The sequence below is a fragment of the Schistocerca piceifrons genome, chromosome 2 (assembly GCF_021461385.2).
Source record: "Schistocerca piceifrons isolate TAMUIC-IGC-003096 chromosome 2, iqSchPice1.1, whole genome shotgun sequence".
NCBI classification, from domain to species: Eukaryota; Metazoa; Arthropoda; class Insecta; order Orthoptera; family Acrididae; genus Schistocerca; species Schistocerca piceifrons.
Window position 1 is genome coordinate 24,185,070 of NC_060139.1, and position 18,299 is coordinate 24,203,368.

The following is an 18,299-nucleotide window of genomic DNA, read 5'->3' on the forward strand; positions in this document are numbered from 1 at the left end:
AACATCATCAAGCCACCTCTAATACATTTTGTTGTTGTATGCAGAACTATCTCGGAAAGTCGAAATCCAATACACGTAAGAACGTGCTCCCACTATTATTTACTGATGTTTTTGAAAGTTGGTTATTTTAGATCTGGCATTTCTTGAGGACCCAATATTTTTCTTAATTTATCGCCAATTTTGAGCTTGAAGTCCAGCAATATATGTTAATGATATTAACTCAGTCACTTGAAAATGGTATAAAAGGGCAAAACCTGGATCGTAATTAAATAAACAACAATACCGTCAAATGGAGGTCTGTTCATTTAAAAATTATTGTATGACTGTTGTTCAGCAACATCAAAAGCTGTTTTTCCACTATGTTTATTGGAGGTTCACTGAATTCATCCTAAGTGGCCAGATTAGTTCATTTTAAATTCTCCAAATGCGTTTTAGCAAACACGAAGCCAATTTTTCATAACATGTTAATTTAAAATGAACATGTCTGGAAGAAGAAGCTATTCTTGCATGCTAAGCTTTCGTTGCATTACGTTGCATACCAATAGAATCTGGTTGTCAGTATCCACTGAGCCACGTTTTTTCGTATTTCAGCCAACATTTGGTCTTAATTTAGAAAGCCTGTATACTGCTATATGGTCTCAAGCCCTTAGCACACACCTATCAGCCACTAAGCCTTTGTCCTCTTTCAAAACTTTATGGAGTGAAGAAACTGCTGATCGAAGTTACGAACATGCAGTAACATACTTCGGTTCACGGATGAATGTATAGTAACTTTTTATACAGTTTGCAGTGTGAGTCACCTACTTATGTGTCTGAAACTGCCTCATAAACAAACGACAACTTTTACCTCGTGGACGTGGACTCTGTTTCCTAACTGGAATATGTTCCTCAATTAATGATTTTTGTTCAATTTCCTTGAACACTGGTTTGTTCATTTCGTTGCTCCCACCATTATCATGAAGCTGCAGTGAAACTACCTAAGCAAACATATATCTGGATATGAAACTTCCTGGCAGATTAAAAGTGTATGCCGGACCGAGACTCGAACTCGGGACCTTTGCCTTTCGTGGGCAAGTGCTCTACCAACTGAGCTACCCGAGCACGACTCGCGCCCCCTCCTCACTGCTATACTTCTGCCAGGAAGTTTCGTATCAACGCACACTCCGCTGTAGAGTGAAAATTTCATTCTATATATCTGGCTAGTATGATTTGAGAGCTCAACCGGTTGTCAGACGCAGCAGGCGTAACGAGTCCCAGGAAGTCTGCCAGGCTTGCGGACACCCAAGTTGGCCTGCTTTGAACACTGCGCTTCAGTACACATGGACACTTATCTCTCCATTGCAGAATAATGGGCTGTTATAATAGGTAGAGAGAGGCAAGTAGGAAGGAGGATTTGTACACAGATGGCAATAACATATGTTGACACCTGTACGGGATCATTTCCTGTTGTCCGCAGCTCGTGGTCGTGCGGTAGCGTTGCGTTCTCGGTTCCCGCGCCCGGGTTCCCGGGTTCGTTTCCCGGCTGGGTCAGGGATTTTCTCTGCCTCGTGATCACTGAGTGTTGTGTGATGTCGTTAGGTTAGTTAGGTTTAAGTAGTTCTAAGTTCTAGGGTACTGATGACCTTAGATGTTAAGTCCTATAGTGCTCAGAACCATTTGAACCATTTCCTGTTGAGGAAAACTTTTACAGATGTGAAAGCTGCTCTTGGATGATAGACACGGTCCATCAGGGCTGTGCTCTCTCATCTGTAGATTGTATTTATTTATTATTTATTTATTGCCAAATTATAGGCCTGTTACCTGATGTTTAAAACAGATCGTACATCTTACAATTTTCGTTTTTCATCTTTTTACAGTTTTCTTTTCTTTTGTTTTATCTACAACGCTTACAAAGAATGATACTTTTCAAAATAACAATCATTTAAGGTTGAAACATAAATAAAATTTTGTTGTTTTTTAAGAAGAATATGAAAAGAAGATAGGATAGAGATTTGTTAGTACCATGACCGAATGTGATTGATGGTGAATACTTCGGAATGGTTTCTTCGAGCCGTTAACCGCCAGTCACACACACACACTCTCACACACACACACACACATACACACACACACGCACACACACACACACACACACACACACACACACACAAATGATTATTGGTAGAGAAATAATGTTGCTTATCCTATTTATTACTAATCCTATGTATTAACTACTGTAGGTGCCCATACATGTACAGTATTTGGTGTTTTCTTGGCTAGATCGCCAGCACTTTTGCTTATTTACTGTCACATTTCAGCTTCCCCCTCCTGTTTCTCCTCATTGTCAGTGTTTCCGCTGTCACTGTGGGTATCGCTGTCCATCCTCTGGAGATTGTTGTTACGCTGCACTTAGGCATGTTTGTAATGTCGTGTCTGCATGTACTCTTCATGTGTTGTTTTTGAAACACTGTTTGTCAGTGCGTTTAATTGTGCCCTTTGTTCTTCATCTCTTATTGCTGTGTATATATCTTATGTCTGTATATGTGTAGTCTAAGTGTAGTGTATGTCTATTGTTCGCGTATTGCCCGCAGAAAAAGACAGTGTGTTCTGGTGAACCTTCTTTCACGCATGTGCATGTAGGTGGAGGGTCTGCCTCAGACTCACTCGGTTTAAGTGCGTGGGATAAGATCCGTGTCCGGTTAAGAAATGTACCACACAGCGGCTGGGATCAATATGTCTCATTCTCAACCACTCCCTTGCCATGTATCCAAACGCCAACTTTTAAGGTGACGTATCGTCTCTATCGGCACACAGGTTATTGTGTGTACCTTATCTAGTCTCCCCACATTTAACCAGTACCTTGCAGCTCTGTATTTGATCGTGATATCTATGGGGCATATTCGGAGCACCACACACAGTGCATCCGCTGAGGTGGTACCGAAGGCTCCAGATAGCGTAAGTGGGACACTCCTCTGCCCTCGTCTGACGGATGCTTTGTTGGTGACCACGTTCAGTCTATGTGCCCACGTGCTAGCTGCGAAGCTGAGTGCTGATTCGAAGAGCGCACAGTGGTATGTATGTATGACTGGTAGAGGTAGTCTGTACTGTTTTGAATTTAGCCTCACCAGTTTGTGTAGTATTTTTTTCTGCTTTGTCTGTTGTTAGCCTTATGTGTTCGTGGGAATTCAATACTTCATCTATGTGTACCCCAAGGTAGCGCGTAATGTGTGATCGTTTGATGTTTGTGTCCCCTTCTGTAGAACTGGAACTCACGGAGCCTACTGAGTAACTTTCGCGCGGCCCGCAGTGCAGCGCGTTGTCGGCAGCGCGCGGGTTTTACGGCTCGGCGCCTGTTAGCGCCCTCGGAGGCTTAATACCGGGACACGCGCCGGCGAATGAGCGGCCGCCGGCCACGTAATGAGCGGGCCGGGCCCCGCGGCGGCCAGATTGACATCTCCATCCGGCGCGCTCCTTCCGGCGCTGCCGTCTTCTTCAGCCACTGCCGCCTTCTTCTGCTTCTCTTCCTTCTTCTCGCCTCGCCGCCGCCGCCGCCTCCGCGCCTACTAATATATATTCATGAGGCGGCTCCGGCGCTGTGGCGGTCCGCGTTTCTAAGCTGCGCGATATTTCACGCCGGCTGACGCGGGCTGATGGCTGCTGACGCCGCCTCTGGTGTGTGTGCCCCGGGTCGGTGCGTCACGGCTCATTGTAATGGCTGCTCTGCGCCCCGTCAGACTTTCACTTGCTGTGCAGTTCCGTCTCGGTACACTAAGGCGGGCGCATGTGTGTGTCCTTTGCACTCCAGTGAGCCTGCATAAGCACAATGACGAAGTGTAAGTCGCCGCCGCCAAAGTGCACACTCGTCGCTTTATAATGTTGCAAGTGATACTGAAATGCCACCAGTTGCTCGTGTGTCCTACCGTCATCGTCGGCTGATACTCGTATCCGAGTTTTCATTTCTCTCCTGAGATTTCCTTTGTCGCGGTTCTGGCGTGGAGGTGTCGTTGATGGCTTAGCAATTCAATCCTAGCGTGGAACAGGCGGCCACAGACATTACAGCTGATGGAAGGTGTAGGACGTGGCATGAGCCTGGAGGAGTTTACGTCTCCGGCGTTTGTCATTCTCCATTCTTCCACGTTCCAGCTCAAAGTTTTGAAGAGCATTTGAGGCAACTGAGCGCCAGCGACTCCGATCTTCTGCTATTGTGGACCAGTTACTCGGATCGATGTTCACATTTTTCAGATTTTTCTGGTACTGATCTTTATAACGTTTGAGAGGGACACCTCGTGGCCTTTTACCTGTGCTGACTTCGCTGTACAGCATTTGGCGTGGAAGTCTGTCATTTTTCATCCGCTGGACATGTCCGACCCATCTGAGTTGATGGCCAATGATACGAGCTTCCATGCTATACATTTTTGCTTTCTCAAGAACAGCCGTGTTGGATATGAAGTCATCCCATTTCAGGTTCATGGTATATCTTAGCTTCTGTTGGTTGAAGCGTTCTAGTTTCTTCAGATCACAGCAATATAACGTCCAGGTTTCGCAACCACATAGCAGGGTGGAAATGGCTACAGCTTTGTACACCATCAATTTGGTGTACAGCGTTAGGTCTTTATTCAGGAAGACGCGCTTTGTAAGACGCCCAAATGCTACTTGGGCAGCACGTAATCTATTCTCCACAGCCCGCATCTCGTGGTCGTGCGGTAGCGTTCTCGCTTCCCACGCCCGGGTTCCCGGGTTCGATTCCCGGCGGGGTCAGGGATTTTCTCTGCCTCGTGATGGCTGGGTGTTGTGTGCTGTCCTTAGGTTAGTTAGGTTTAAGTAGTTCTAAGTTCTAGGGGACTTATGACCACAGCAGTTGAGTCCCATAGTGCTCAGAGCCATTTATTCTCCACATCTTTTCCAGATGGGCAGTTAGATGACAGTATGTTTCCTAGGTAGAGGAAATGGTCCACTTGTTCCAAGGGTGTATCATAAATGGCTATGCTGAAATGAGGAACGGAGGAGCCAGGAGTTGGCTGCGCCATCACCTTTGTCTTTGGAATATCAATGGAGAGACCAAATCGTTCATACGCCCTGCTGAAGGGAATCAACTGACAGCTGCAACTCTGCAGGTGAATGAGCTGGAGAAGCATTGTCCTACCACTATTGACGTAAATCGTGAGAGTGAAGTACAATCTATGTGCCAGTCGGTTATATGCAATCGAGATGGATCGACGTTCGGATGTTAACAGACTAGAAGAAATGGTGTGTTTGGACCTCCTCATGACCACGCCTTGAATGCACACCGCCCATAGTGTCTACATTTGATGCTACATAACCTGCAGCCATGTAACATGGCGGGAGATCAGTTGTTGTGAACAGATCCAAGCGTACTACCGGAGATGAGTGTCCCGTCTCACCAATCGGTTTCAAACCCGACAGGAATTGCTGCTGACACTGAATACAAGCCTATTTCGACCAAATTTTGAGTGAAGACTGGGAAGCGAACAGCGTACATCAGTACTGAAGCCTTAAGTTGTAGTGTTATGTGAGCCTCAGTGCCCTTTTATTAACTAATTTGTGCCTAATTTCATTCTGAGAATCTCAGTAATGTATGTAAATACCAAGTGAAGCGCAGCTGGACAGCGAGAAACTCTTTAGCGCGCAATCCCCTCAACGATAGTAATTGTGATCTTTGAGTGTGGACTCTAAAAAAAAATAGTAAAAAAAAGAAAACAGTTGATTTATTTAAAAAAAGAGGACTGTTAATCTTTATCTTGCGGAAAGAGGGCGTGTTGTTAGACCGTCGCTCAGAACGTATTGTTACATTTAATTGAAATTGCTATTTTAGTGCCAGCCGGTGTTGCCGAGTGGTTCTAGGCGCTTCGTCTGGAACCGCGTGACCGCTACTGTCGCAGGTTCGAATCCTGCCTCTGGCATGGATGTGTGTGATGTCCTTAGGTTAGTTAGGTTTAAAGTAGTTCTAAGTTATAGGGGACTGATGACCTCAGATGTTAAGCCCCATAGTGCTCAGAGCCATTTGAACTATTTTGCTATTTTAATGATAAAACCGAGTAAAGTATGTGTAAGAGTTGCCAAACATTTATGTGTACAAATTTTCTGGAAGTGAAGCATAGAAATACCTTGTATTGGGTAGAGGAAGTGAACTTAATTGTCGTCGCCGGCTATCAATAGACAAAATTGTTAAGTGTACGAAGTTCACTAAAATACAGGAAAGGAAATGCATTCTCTACAGTTTTCATTCAGTACGTAACAACCTCTCATAATTTCTTAATTGCAGTAATTGGATTATGTTCTCGTGTAATAGTATGGTGCTGAACTCCACTGACCAATTTTGATGCAACAGGGCGTGTAGTTTGAAGGAAGTTTGTGTGCCAAGCAAGCTCCTTTCCTCACGAAAAGCAGGTTGCAGTTTGACCTTATTTACTTACAACATTGGTTCCTTAGGTATGAAAAGCTGCGAAAACATGGGCTCAAAGCTATCCGCAATACGTCCAAGTAACCAAAAGAATCTGTTTTAAATCTTAAAGAACAATAACTTTCTCCAAATTATAATACGTCACCAATTGGTGCAGAAGCTTATCATTTAAGGAGGCAGCAACCAAAATTCAGGTACCAGTTACAACTTAAAAGCAAAGTCTCAATCAAAAATCAATCTCTCTCTGCAAAAACACACACACACACACACACACACACACACACACATATATATATATATATATATATATATATATATATATATATATATATATATATATATATATATATATATATTGTTAAGATAAAAGTCATTCTATAAAGTCTTGATAATGGCTAATGTAGTTCCGAAGCATGTTGTTGTATGTATGCGGTACATTCATGAAACCATCGCGTACGCCGGCCGCGGTGGTCTAGCGGTTGTAGGCGCTCAGTCCGGAGCCGCGCGACTTCTACGGTCGCAGATTCGAATCCTGCCTCGGGCATGGATGTGTGTGATGTCCTTAGGTTTAATTAGTTCTAAGTTCTAGGGGACTGATGACCATAGATGTTAAGTCCCATAGTGCTCAGAGCCATTTGAACCATTTTTGAACCATCGCCTACGTTCAACGTCAACGTGCAATAGTTACTTACAAATGGCAGGCGGCAGCATTATCAGTGGAAGGTACATAGCAGTGGTCGGGGACAGGTGAAAACAATGCAGTCGTTGTCATAATGCGAAAATGGATTGATTTTTCCTGATGTCCAAAAGTGTGTGGTCACTGGCTCTAGGGCCAAGGTGGAAGCATTTCAGAACTGGCTAAGTGTGTGAACTGTTCACGTGCCGCTGTGGTTAAAGTTTACCGCGCATGGCAAAATAGCACTACACAGAAACAGCACAGAAGTAAATGTAGTGTATCACGGGACATAGGTGACAGGGGTGAATGGCGGCTGCAGAGATGTGTACGTGTGCATAGAAGTTCAACTGTTGAGCAGCTGAACGCCCAAATGAACCAATGGGCTGTCAACAGTGTCTCCTGTGTATGGCCCTCCCCAGCAGGCGCCTTTTTCAGACTGTTGTTTATCGGCGACGAAGGCTGCAATCTGCACGCCGATTCTGCAACGAGTCGTCCATTAACTGACGATAGGTGACCTTTTCGGATTTATCATGTTTTGTTCCGCATCACACTGAGAGCAAACATCCTGCAACAATAATCGGAAGAGTCTGAACCAGAGGACGGAGCGTTATGGTCTAGGGAATGTTTTCGGGTCAGGCTTCGGGCGATCTCGCCGTTTCGGAAGGCACAACGGATCAACACAAGTATGCGCCTATCCCTGGGGACCACGTCCACCCCTACATGCAGTTTGTTTTTCGGCGGCGCGATGCTATTTACCAGCAGGACAACACGCCAAGTGTCACACAGGTCGCTGTGTACCTGCGTGATTCGTAGAGCACCATGATGAGTTTACTGTACTCCCCTCGTTACCAGACTAACCATATCTAAACGCAATCGATAATCTGTGACACCATATCGATCGGGCTGTTCACGCCATGGATGCTGAACCGAGAAACAAATCTCAGCTGGCCGCGGCAATGAAGTCGTCTTGGGTCTGCATCCCCGCCGGTTCGTTTCAGAACCACACTGATTCTCTTCCTGCAAGTCTCGCAGCGGTTCACGCTGCAAAAAGTCGTACAGTGGGTTCACAACAGATAACGAACGGCATACAGTGGACATTTAATGTCGGGTGCCTCGCAGAAGCCATTTGTTGCACGTGTGCATCATGCTGCGCGTCATCAATTGGTCGAACAACCCAAAAATGACTATCTGATTGGAGGCGACCAGTTTGCTCCGAGACATCACTGTTTAATCTCTTCTCAAACGGTACTCGACGTCGTGTGCACCAGCGGCCCATTGAGGCCTAAGTGTGGGGCAACTTTCAATTCTGAGGCGATTCTGGGGCACTTTGGGTGTATATTTCGTCCTGTGATTTGCACACGCTCAATCTAGTTACTGAGAACATGGACCGGGATCCTTGTATCAGCTTTCTTGTTGACTAAGCGTTGCTCTTTTTTTTTGTAAATCTTCATGGTAAGTCATTAAGGAGGACAACAGCCGTGTCCACACAGGGCTGTACGAATACGATCGTTGTTCGGCGATCACTCAGACACCCAGTGGCAACTTGACTAGCGCGCTAAGTCATCGGACCTTCATTCCGCAGAAAATGTGTGGGGCTATTTAAAACATTGGAGTCTACGTCACAGCAGTTTGCTGGCTCTGTGGGATTCAGTCATGAGATGGTTGTTCCTGCACGATACGGCTGTTGTTGTGATCTTTTCCGAAGATTTGATGCAGCTCTCCATACTACTCTGACCTCTCTGGGGACTAATCCGAGCTTGATGCACAAAGGATTGAGTGACCTATGACTGCGAAGTTTGGTCTCTCTAACTCAGTCAATCAATCAACTATTGCAACCTAAATCCATTCTGATCTGCTTACTGTATTCACCTCCTGGTCTTCCTCTTCACTTTTGCTGCCCCCCCCCCCCCTCCCCCCACCACTTCCCTCCATTGGTGACCCTTTGATGTGTCGTGTCAACTGACCCCCTTCTTTTAGTCAAGTTGTGCCACAAATTCCTTTTCTCCGCAGTTTTGTCCACTGCTTCCTCACTTAATTACGCCATCAACCCATGTAGCACATATGGAAAGTGCCTCCTCTCTTCTCCTCTCAACTACTTATCGCCGTTTCACTTCCATACGAAGTTACATTCGATACAAATGCCTTCAGAAAATACTTCTTAAAACTTAAATATATATTCGACGTTAACAAATTTCTCTTCTTCAGAAACATATTTTTTGCCGCTGCCATTCCACATGTTATATCCTCTCTTCCTCTGTGCTTCGGTCCATCATCAGCTATTTCACTACGCAAATGACAATCTCATCTACAACTTTTAGCGTCTCATTTGTTAATCTAATTCCCTCAGCATCGCCTATTTTAATACGACTACATTCCATCAACCTTGTTTTGCTTTTGTTAATGTTCATCTTACATCGTCCTTTCAAGACCGTGTCCAATTCGTTCAACTGCTCTCCGAAGCCCTTTGCTGTCTCTGACAAACTTTAAGTTTCTATTTCTTCTCCTTGCACATTAATTACATCCTCAATTTTTTCTTCCGTTTCCTTTACCGTTCCTTCAATGTGTGGATTGAATAATATCGGGGATAAGCTACTACCCCGACTCTTATAACGGGAGTTGTGTGTGGGGTGTCCCAATAATGTTGTAGAGGGTGACTTGAGGAACGTGCCAAGAAACCTCATCCAACGACGCTATACATGGAGGAAGCTGTAAGCGCTGGCACCTGCCATTAGGCAATCCCTTCGGCCGCAAACGTGACTTTGTACGGTGACGGACAGTAGGCGGAACATATCCCAATGTTGTTTCTCGCTCACTGATTGCGACCAATAGTCTCGATTTCCAGTCTAGAAGATGGAGCTACCTGCTATATCGATAGACGTGTCCCACGAAATCGATAATGTTTTAACGGTCTAGGGCGCGGGTTTCCACCTGAAGTTTCTTTTTTTCCTGTAAACTGGAGTAAAACATTGAAGATTTTAGTGAGTTCCAGGTGAGAAATAAGCTGCATGTGGAAACCTGTCTGCGAAACCATCCTCCACTGTGGCTACGAAGCATTACATAAATAGGAGACAAGGCGCTCCTAAGCGGCAGCTGGCTCGATCTCCTCCACTGACGATCGTGGCAAGCAGTCACGATTACTGAATAACAAACGGCATTGCGAGACGTACCGCCGACGGTCCTTCAGCGTACAAAGTCACGTTTGCTGCTGAAGGGCTGGTTTAGTGGCAGCCGCCGGGGCCTCCAACTTCGGAGTTACGTAGCGTCGTTAGAAGGCGTTCCCGCACACTCGTTCTCATTCTCGGTTTGTTCCTCAACGCACCCTCTACAGCTCCTCGAAGTGTGTCGCAGCATTTCTGGGACACCCCGTATAACGTCTCACTCCCTGTTTGTATCCCTGCTACTCACCTTCAGAATTTCAGAGCGTGTACTCCCGTTAACATTGTCAAACGTTTGTAGAATTTGTATACAAACGTAGAGTTTCATCTACGGTAAGTCGTAGTGCCGGTATCATTTCGCGTTTTTCTACATTCCTCCTGAACCCAAACTGATTTTCCACTAGGTCTGTTTCTGCAGTATTTCCATTCTTCTGTAAATAATTCTTGTCATTATTTTGAAACCATGCCTTATTAAGCTACTAGTTTGGAAATATTTGAGCCGTGCTTGCGTTGGTGCTGTTTGTAGGTTTCCGCTCTCTGTTGGAGGCCAGACGGTATCGTTTAGTTGGCATGGTTGCGGTTGTTTGTCTTCTTCTCGTCTTGACTGGCGCCACTCGTTTCGCAAGTGTTGCCTGTCAGCTAGTGGCAGCAGCGACGGTTATCGATGTGTAGTAACTGTTGCCCTATCTTTGGGTAGACGTCGTTGTTTTCTCGGGTCGTGTGAGTGGGCCAGTTCGGTTGGGGGCTCTGGAGGAGCCAGGTCCGCACAGTGCGAGAACGCGCCGGGACTGCTGGCGGCATGTATGGACTGCCAGATGGAAGGGCTGTGGTCACGAGGGTGCACGATCTCGTCGTAAACCGGATCCAGCAAGCTTTAAGATGAGTGCATTTCAATCCAATTAGAGAAACCTCCACCACTGTGCTATCTCGGGATTCTCCAGGGACTTGGGTTCGTGTTACTGCTCATAGTGTCGCCGAGGCGAAGAGCAGCGAGTGGAGTGCTTGGGGTAGGCGGATATGATATGTTTTCCTCCACTTCTTGTTACTATTTACTGCGTTCAACTAGTTACAATTTGTTAAGTTCAACCAGTGGTAACGCCCCAGTCACCTGCCCTGGGGGTTGGTGTATGTAACGAAAGTGTACGTTTCCTCGCCTCGCCTTGCCGCTGCTGTCCGGTAAGGCGTGTACCTTTCTTGGTTGCAAGTCGGTTGGTGATTCTTCTACGCGGGTGGTAGTGGTTTCTTTCTCGTTATGGGCGCTCTAAACACAGTATTCTGGGGACGTTGTACAGACCGCCGCTTTGGAATATTGTTCCATCGTTGCATTTTGTTTATCGGACGACAGGTAGCTTCAGCAAAATTATCATTAGTCATTCGTTAAGACTGCCACTAGTCTGGGTTACCATCTTGTAATGTGAATGCAACTCTTGGCTGCGTATCTCATCTCTCGCGAAAGTGTTTGTTGCCGGACCTTCCCGGAGGTCGATTCCTGGAGCACCGTCTGTGGCCCCTCGGCTTTTGTAAGAGATGTGTGTTCTTAAAGGAGGTCTGATGGCCAGTAGTTCAATGTAACACTCCTTCAGCCCACGCCTTCTCCGGGTATAACCTGTCTCAGTATCCAATAAGGGACTTCTGTAATGGTCCTTGTGTTTTATTATTGTATTATTTATTACAATACCTTGCAATCTTTACAGTAAAGGTTATATATGTCTACTTAATAGTTCTGGTCGCCTTCTGGAATGAATCTGGCGGTGTACCGTTCAGTGAATGTTAAGGGTTGTGTTACAAAGTTTACCGTCATCTTATTTCACCCGTTTGGTGATCAATTGCTTGTTTTTTAATTAACCTTTGCTGTTGTATTTGCTGTTTTACAGCAGGTTTCTAAATTTTTTATATTATTGCCGTTCCTGGCATGTAAGGCTTTCAGCCCTGATTCTAATTTGGTACATGTATTTACGCAGTAAGCCTTTAAAACCTTATTTACAGCCATTCCTGGCGTCTGATGCCTTCTGCTGCGTTTGTGGCGACTTGCCTTTAATATTTCAGTACCTGTAATTTGTAAGTAGCAGAGAGTTTTAAACAGTTCTTAATTTGTCGCCATTCCTGGCGTGTACGGCCTTCTGCCCAGATCACTGTGGCTTGCTTTGAAAAAATTATCTGCTGTATTTGTATTTAATGGTGATTTGCTAAATTGTAACTCACTGAAAACAGTAGCTATTATTTACACAATTGTTAATTCTTTCAATGTGGGGCGCCGGCCGGTGTGGCCGAGCGGTCCTAGGCGCTAAAGTCTGGAACCGCGCGACCGCTACGGTCGCAGGTTCGAATCCTGCCTCGTGCATGGTTGTGTGTGATGTCCTTAGGTTGGTTAGGTTTAAGTAGTTCTAAGTTCTAGGGGACTGATGACCCCAGAAGTTAAGTCTCATGGTGCTCAGAGCCATTGGAACCACTTTTTTTGATAACGTGCGGTATTTCTATTTAATAAAATATGGCGTTTCAATCTTCGATCGCTATTCTTTATTTTCAATTACCTCTTTCGGGCTAGCTGCCCATCTTCAGATCTGTTAGACAAAGTTAAAAATATAATTAATAGGAGAGATACAGTTAGTGATAGAAATATCTTAGTTTACAAAAAGAAATTTTGGATCGTATTAAATGCCAACATACCATATGACGCACAAGTTACTCTGTAACTGCAATATATGGTATGTTGGCGTTTAATACGTTCCAAAATTTCTTTTTGTAAACTAAGATATTTCTATCACTAACTGTGTCTCTCTTTATTAATTATATTTTTAACTTTGTCAAAGAGATCTGAAAATGGGCAGCTAGGCCGAAACCGGTAATTGAAAATAAAGAATAGTGATGGAAGACTGAAACGCCATATTTTATTTAATGAACGATCGCGGAATTCCCATTAAGACAATAATGTCTAGTTTTTGTACTTCTATTTATTGTTGAGTCTGGAAATACTGGTTTAAAATAAATTGTGTGCAACTGTAAAACGCAACCAATAGTAACTGATTACGGCCTCGTCCACAATCGTAACCGAATCCTGCGTTCCCTTGACTACCAGGTTTCAGAATTCACGTCAGTCAGCGCCTGATTTCCTTGAAATTGGTGTGGTACAAGTGGAAAATATTGCGCAATCCCTACCACTCCGATTTGAGTGCACTATGAAGGCTGGATTCTGTGCCACGCGGTATTAGAGTCGTACCTCTGGGACTTGCTAGTTTTTAGTCCTGTGTGCTTGAGCCCCTAGTAATTACCGTCTGACTGTGAGGACAGCAATATCCCGAGCTCGGCCCTGGGACTGGCCGGTGGCAGAGACCGCAGCGCGGCGCCCCGTGCAGCATTCCCAGCGAGCTGCAGGCTCTGCGACTGACACCGCGCAGGCCGGGGCTGGCCGCAGTTAATTGCGTGGCAACGCGTGCCACCTGTTCCCACGGCTCTGCAGTCCGCACGCACGCGCTTACACACACACTCACACACACGGCTGGCCTTGGGTCGCCACCCTTTCTCTGTGATTCTCATCATTCTGCAGTACAGTGTAGTGATCTACATCTACATTTATACTCCGCAAGCCACCCAACGGTGTGTGGCAGAGGGCACTTTACGTGCCACTGTCATTACCTCCCTTTCCTGTTCCAGAGGCGTACGGTTCGTGGGAAGAACGAATGCCGGAAAGCCTCCGTGCGTGGTCGAATCTCTCTAATTTTACATTCGTGACCTCCTCGGGAGGTATAAGTAGGGGGAAGCAATATATTCGATACCTCATCCAGAAACGCACCCTCTCGGAACCTGGACAGCAAGCTACACCGCGATGCAGAGTCTGCCACTTGAGTTTGCTAAGCATCTCCGTAACGCTATCACGCTTACCAAATAAACCTGTGACGAAACGCGCCGCTCTTCTTTGGATCTTCTCTCTATCTCCTCTGTCAACCCGACCTGGTACGGATCCCACACTGATGAGCAATACTCAAGTATAGGTCGAACGAGTGTTTTGTAAGCCACCTCCTTTGTTGATGAGCTTCATTTTCTAAGGACTCTCCCAATGAATCTCAGCCTGGCACCCGCCTTACCAACAATTAATTTTATATGATCATTCCACTCCAAATCGTTCCGTACGCATACTCCCAGATATTTTACGGAAGTAACTGCTACCAGTGTTTGTTCTGCTATCATATATTCATACAATAAAAGATCCTTCTTCAACATGTTGTCGTCTTCAGTTTGAAAACTGGTTTCATGTAGCTCTCCACGCCGGTTGGTCCTGCAAGCCCCTTTCATACCTGCATAGCTACTGCGGCTTACATCCGTATGGGTCTCCTTACAGAATTCAAGTCTTCGTCTCACTGTATAAATTTTAAACTGTCAGCCCGCCCCCCGCTTCCGTCCACTACAAAATTGACTAGTCCTTGGTAACTCAAGATGGATGCTGTCAACAGATTTCGTCATACAGTCACATGTGGTGCAAATGTCTTTTCATTACCTCCTCATTATCTTTTAGATCTGTTTGTTGTGGTCGTCAGTCCAGAGATTGGTTTGATGCATCTCTCCAAGCTAATCTATCCTGTGCAAGCTTCTTCATTTCCCAGTACCTACTGCAACCTACACCCTTCTGAATCTGTTTAGTGTATTCATCTCTCGGTCTCCCTCTACGTTTTTTTACCCTCCGCACTGCCCTCCAATACTAAATTGGCGATTCCTTGATGCCTCAGAATATGTCCTAACAACCGATCCCTTCTTCTAGTCAAGTTGTGCCACAAATTTCTCTTCTCCCCAGTTCTGTTCAATACTACCTCATTAGTTATGTAATCTAACCATCTAATGTGCTTATTACTCACATTTCACTTCGGTATAAGGCTACACTCCATACTAAGATCTTCAGAGAAGCCTTCCTAACGCTTAAATATGCATTTGACGTTAGCAAATTTCTTCTTTTCAAAAACTATTTTCTTGCTATTCCGCAGTGCTCATAGGTGCCTAAATAGCTAAACGTAACTACTACTTTCATTGTCTCATTTCATCAGCATTACCTGATTTGACTACATTCCATTGCTCTGGTTTTACTTTTCTCGATTTCCATCTTCTATCCCTTTTTCAAGGCACTGTCCATTCCTTCCTTCTAGAAGAGATATCCAGTGGAATACTACAATTACACAGTGGTGTCACAACAACAAATTCAGGATAGCTGAAAGCAAAAGCCGGCCGGGGTGGCCGAGCGGTTGTAGGCGCTACAGTCTGGAACCGCGCGACCGCTACGGTCGCAGGTTCGAATCCTGCCTCGGGCATGGATGTGTGTGATGTCCTTAGGTTAGTTAGGTTTAAGTAGTTCTAAGTTCTAGGGGACTGATGACCGTAGGAGTTAAGTCCCATAGTGCTCAGAGCCATTTGAACCATTTTTTTGAAAGCAAAACAACGTACACTTTACTGAAAGGATCACTCCGAAGGAACCCTTCAGTTAAAATAGGGGACACAAACATTAGAGGAGCGTATGTAACATGCTATTTCTTGGTGCACACAGATCATAAATTGAATTTCCACGAACACATGAGGCTAACAACATTAAAAAAAAAAAAGCAACAGGAAACGTGGTACATAACCCGGTGAGGCTAAATTCAAAACAGTACATACTACATCTACCAATCATACGGACGCACCACTGTGCGCTTTTCGAGTCAGCACTCAGCTTCGCAGTTAGCACATGGGAACAAAGACTGAACCAGGTTACTAACAAAGCATCAGTCATACGAGGGCAGACAAATGTCTCCGTAAGACTCGGAACACATACTCTCTGGGTGGTCTGGGTGGTCGATCGGTTCTAGGCGCTACAGTCTGGAACAGCGCGATCGCTACGGTCGCAGGTTGTAATCCTGCCTCGGGCATGGATGTGTGTGATGTCCTTAGGTTAGTTAGGTTTAAGTAGCTCTAAGTTCTAGGGGACTGATGACCTCAGAAGTTAAGTCCCATAGTGCTCAGAGCCATTTGAACCATTTTGAGAAGTGTCCTGCTTAGGCTACCAGCAGCCTTCGACAGCACCTCAGTGGATGCACTGTGTGTGTGTGTGTGTGTGTGTGTGTGTGTGTGTGTGTGTGTGTGTGTGTGTATGTGTGTGTGTGTTGCTCGGATTATGTCCGATAGATATGACGAGCGAATGTGGAGCTTCAAAGTACTGGTCAAATATGGAGAGGCTACATAAAGTACATACAATAACTGGTGTATCTACAGGGTGTTACAAAAAGGTACGGCCAAACTTTCAGGAAACATTCCTCACACACAAATAAAGAAAAGGTGTTACACGGGCATGTGTCCGGAAACGCTTAGTTTCCATGTTAGAGCTCATTTTAGTTTCGTCAGTATGTACTGTACTTCCTCGATTCATGTGTGGGCTGACGAGAATCCGCACGCAATTGTGCAATCACGTCATCAACACAGATTTTCTGTGTACGTTTGGGCAGGCATTGTTGGTGATGTCTTGATTTGGCCCCATGTTCTTCCACCTACGCTCAATGGAGCATGTTATCATGATTTCATACGGGATACTCTACCTGTGCTGCTAGAACATGTGCCTTTACAAGTACGACAAAACATGTGGTTCATGCACGATGGAGCTCCTGCATATTTCAGTCGACGTGTTCGTACGCTTCTCAACAACAGATTCGGTGACCGATGGATTGGTAGAGGCGGACAAATTCCATGGCCTCCACGCTCTCCTGACCTCAACCCTCTCGACTTTCATTTATGGGGGCGTTTGAAAGCTCTTGTCTACGCAACCCCGGTACCAAATGTAGAGACTCTTCGAGCTCGTATTGTGGACGGCTGTGGTACAATACGCCGTTCTCCAGGGCTGCATCAGCGCATCAGGGATTCCGTGCGACGGAGGGTAGATGCACGTATCCTCGCTAACGGAGGACATTTTGAACATTTCCTGTAACAAAGTGTTTGAAGTCACGCTGGTACGTTCTGTTGCTGTGTGTTTCCATTCCATGATTAATGTGATTTGAAGAGAAGTAATAAAATAAGCTCTAACATGAAAAGTAAGCATTTCCGGACACATGTCCACATAACATATTTTCTTTCTTTGTATGTGAGGAATGTTTCCTGAAAGTTTGGCCGTGCCTTTTTGTAACACCCTGTATACAGACGACAAGCCACCTTAATAGTTGGGATTTGGATACATGGCAAGGTGAGTGGGATGTAAGTGACGAAGAGACGTAGGCAGAACTACTTCCTCTCTGACGAAAGGGAGCGGTTGAGAATGGAACATACCGATTCCAGCCGGGCTACGGTACTTTTCTTAACTGGACACGGACCTTTTCCCACAACCGTAAACGCCGTGAGTCTGAGACCGACAGCTAAAAGCCCATGCGGGGAAGAAGGTTCCCAATAACACTCTGCCTTCTTCAGCGGGCAACACGCGAACATGAGCACAATTAAATAAATTAACTGACAGTATTACAAAAACAGCACTTGGAGAATACCCGCGGAAACGACCTAACAGACATGCTTACATGCAACGTAACAACAGTTTCCAGAGAGTGGACAGAGACAACAATGTCGCTGAAGAGGATGAGGAGGAGCAGGCAGATGGTACGTAACAGTAAATAAGACACCTATAATTACGAGTCAGACACAACGTGCCAAAATGCACAGACAAGTTCTACATAGCAGTCAAATAATAGTCTAGGATACGAATACTAGAGTATATGTAGTGTAGGGCATTGCCAGCCTCGAGAAGAAAGCACCCGGTGCAGTGCAGTACATTGACGAATGAGTAACGTTAATGCGTAGGATTAGCAATACAGGTTCTCTAGTACGAGTACTACCTATGTATTACATTGTAGTGACTGGCAGTCAACAGCTAGAAGAAACCATACTGAGATTTTCACGGCCAGTCACAATCGGTGATGGCACATCTAAATATTTCCTCTACAGTCTTCTTGCCTTTTTCTTAAAACAACGAAATTTATATGTATGTATTTCAGCCTTAAATTATTTGTTGTTTAAAAAAGTATTTATTCCGTGTCGAATAGCGCAGAAGGACACAACAAAAAAGGATGACAAA

At 45.2% G+C, this 18,299-nt stretch overlaps 1 protein-coding gene and 1 non-coding gene across 2 annotated transcripts in view; one reads left to right on the forward strand and one right to left on the reverse strand.

Annotated features, from left to right (window-relative positions):
- LOC124772889 (brain-specific angiogenesis inhibitor 1-associated protein 2-like) overlaps positions 1-18,299 on the forward strand; it is a 579,992-nt gene that overhangs the window by 471,065 nt on the left and 90,628 nt on the right. The window lies entirely within an intron of this gene.
- Positions 1,028-1,102, reverse strand: Trnas-cga. Its single transcript has one exon. It is a non-coding gene; the product is annotated as a tRNA-Ser (tRNA).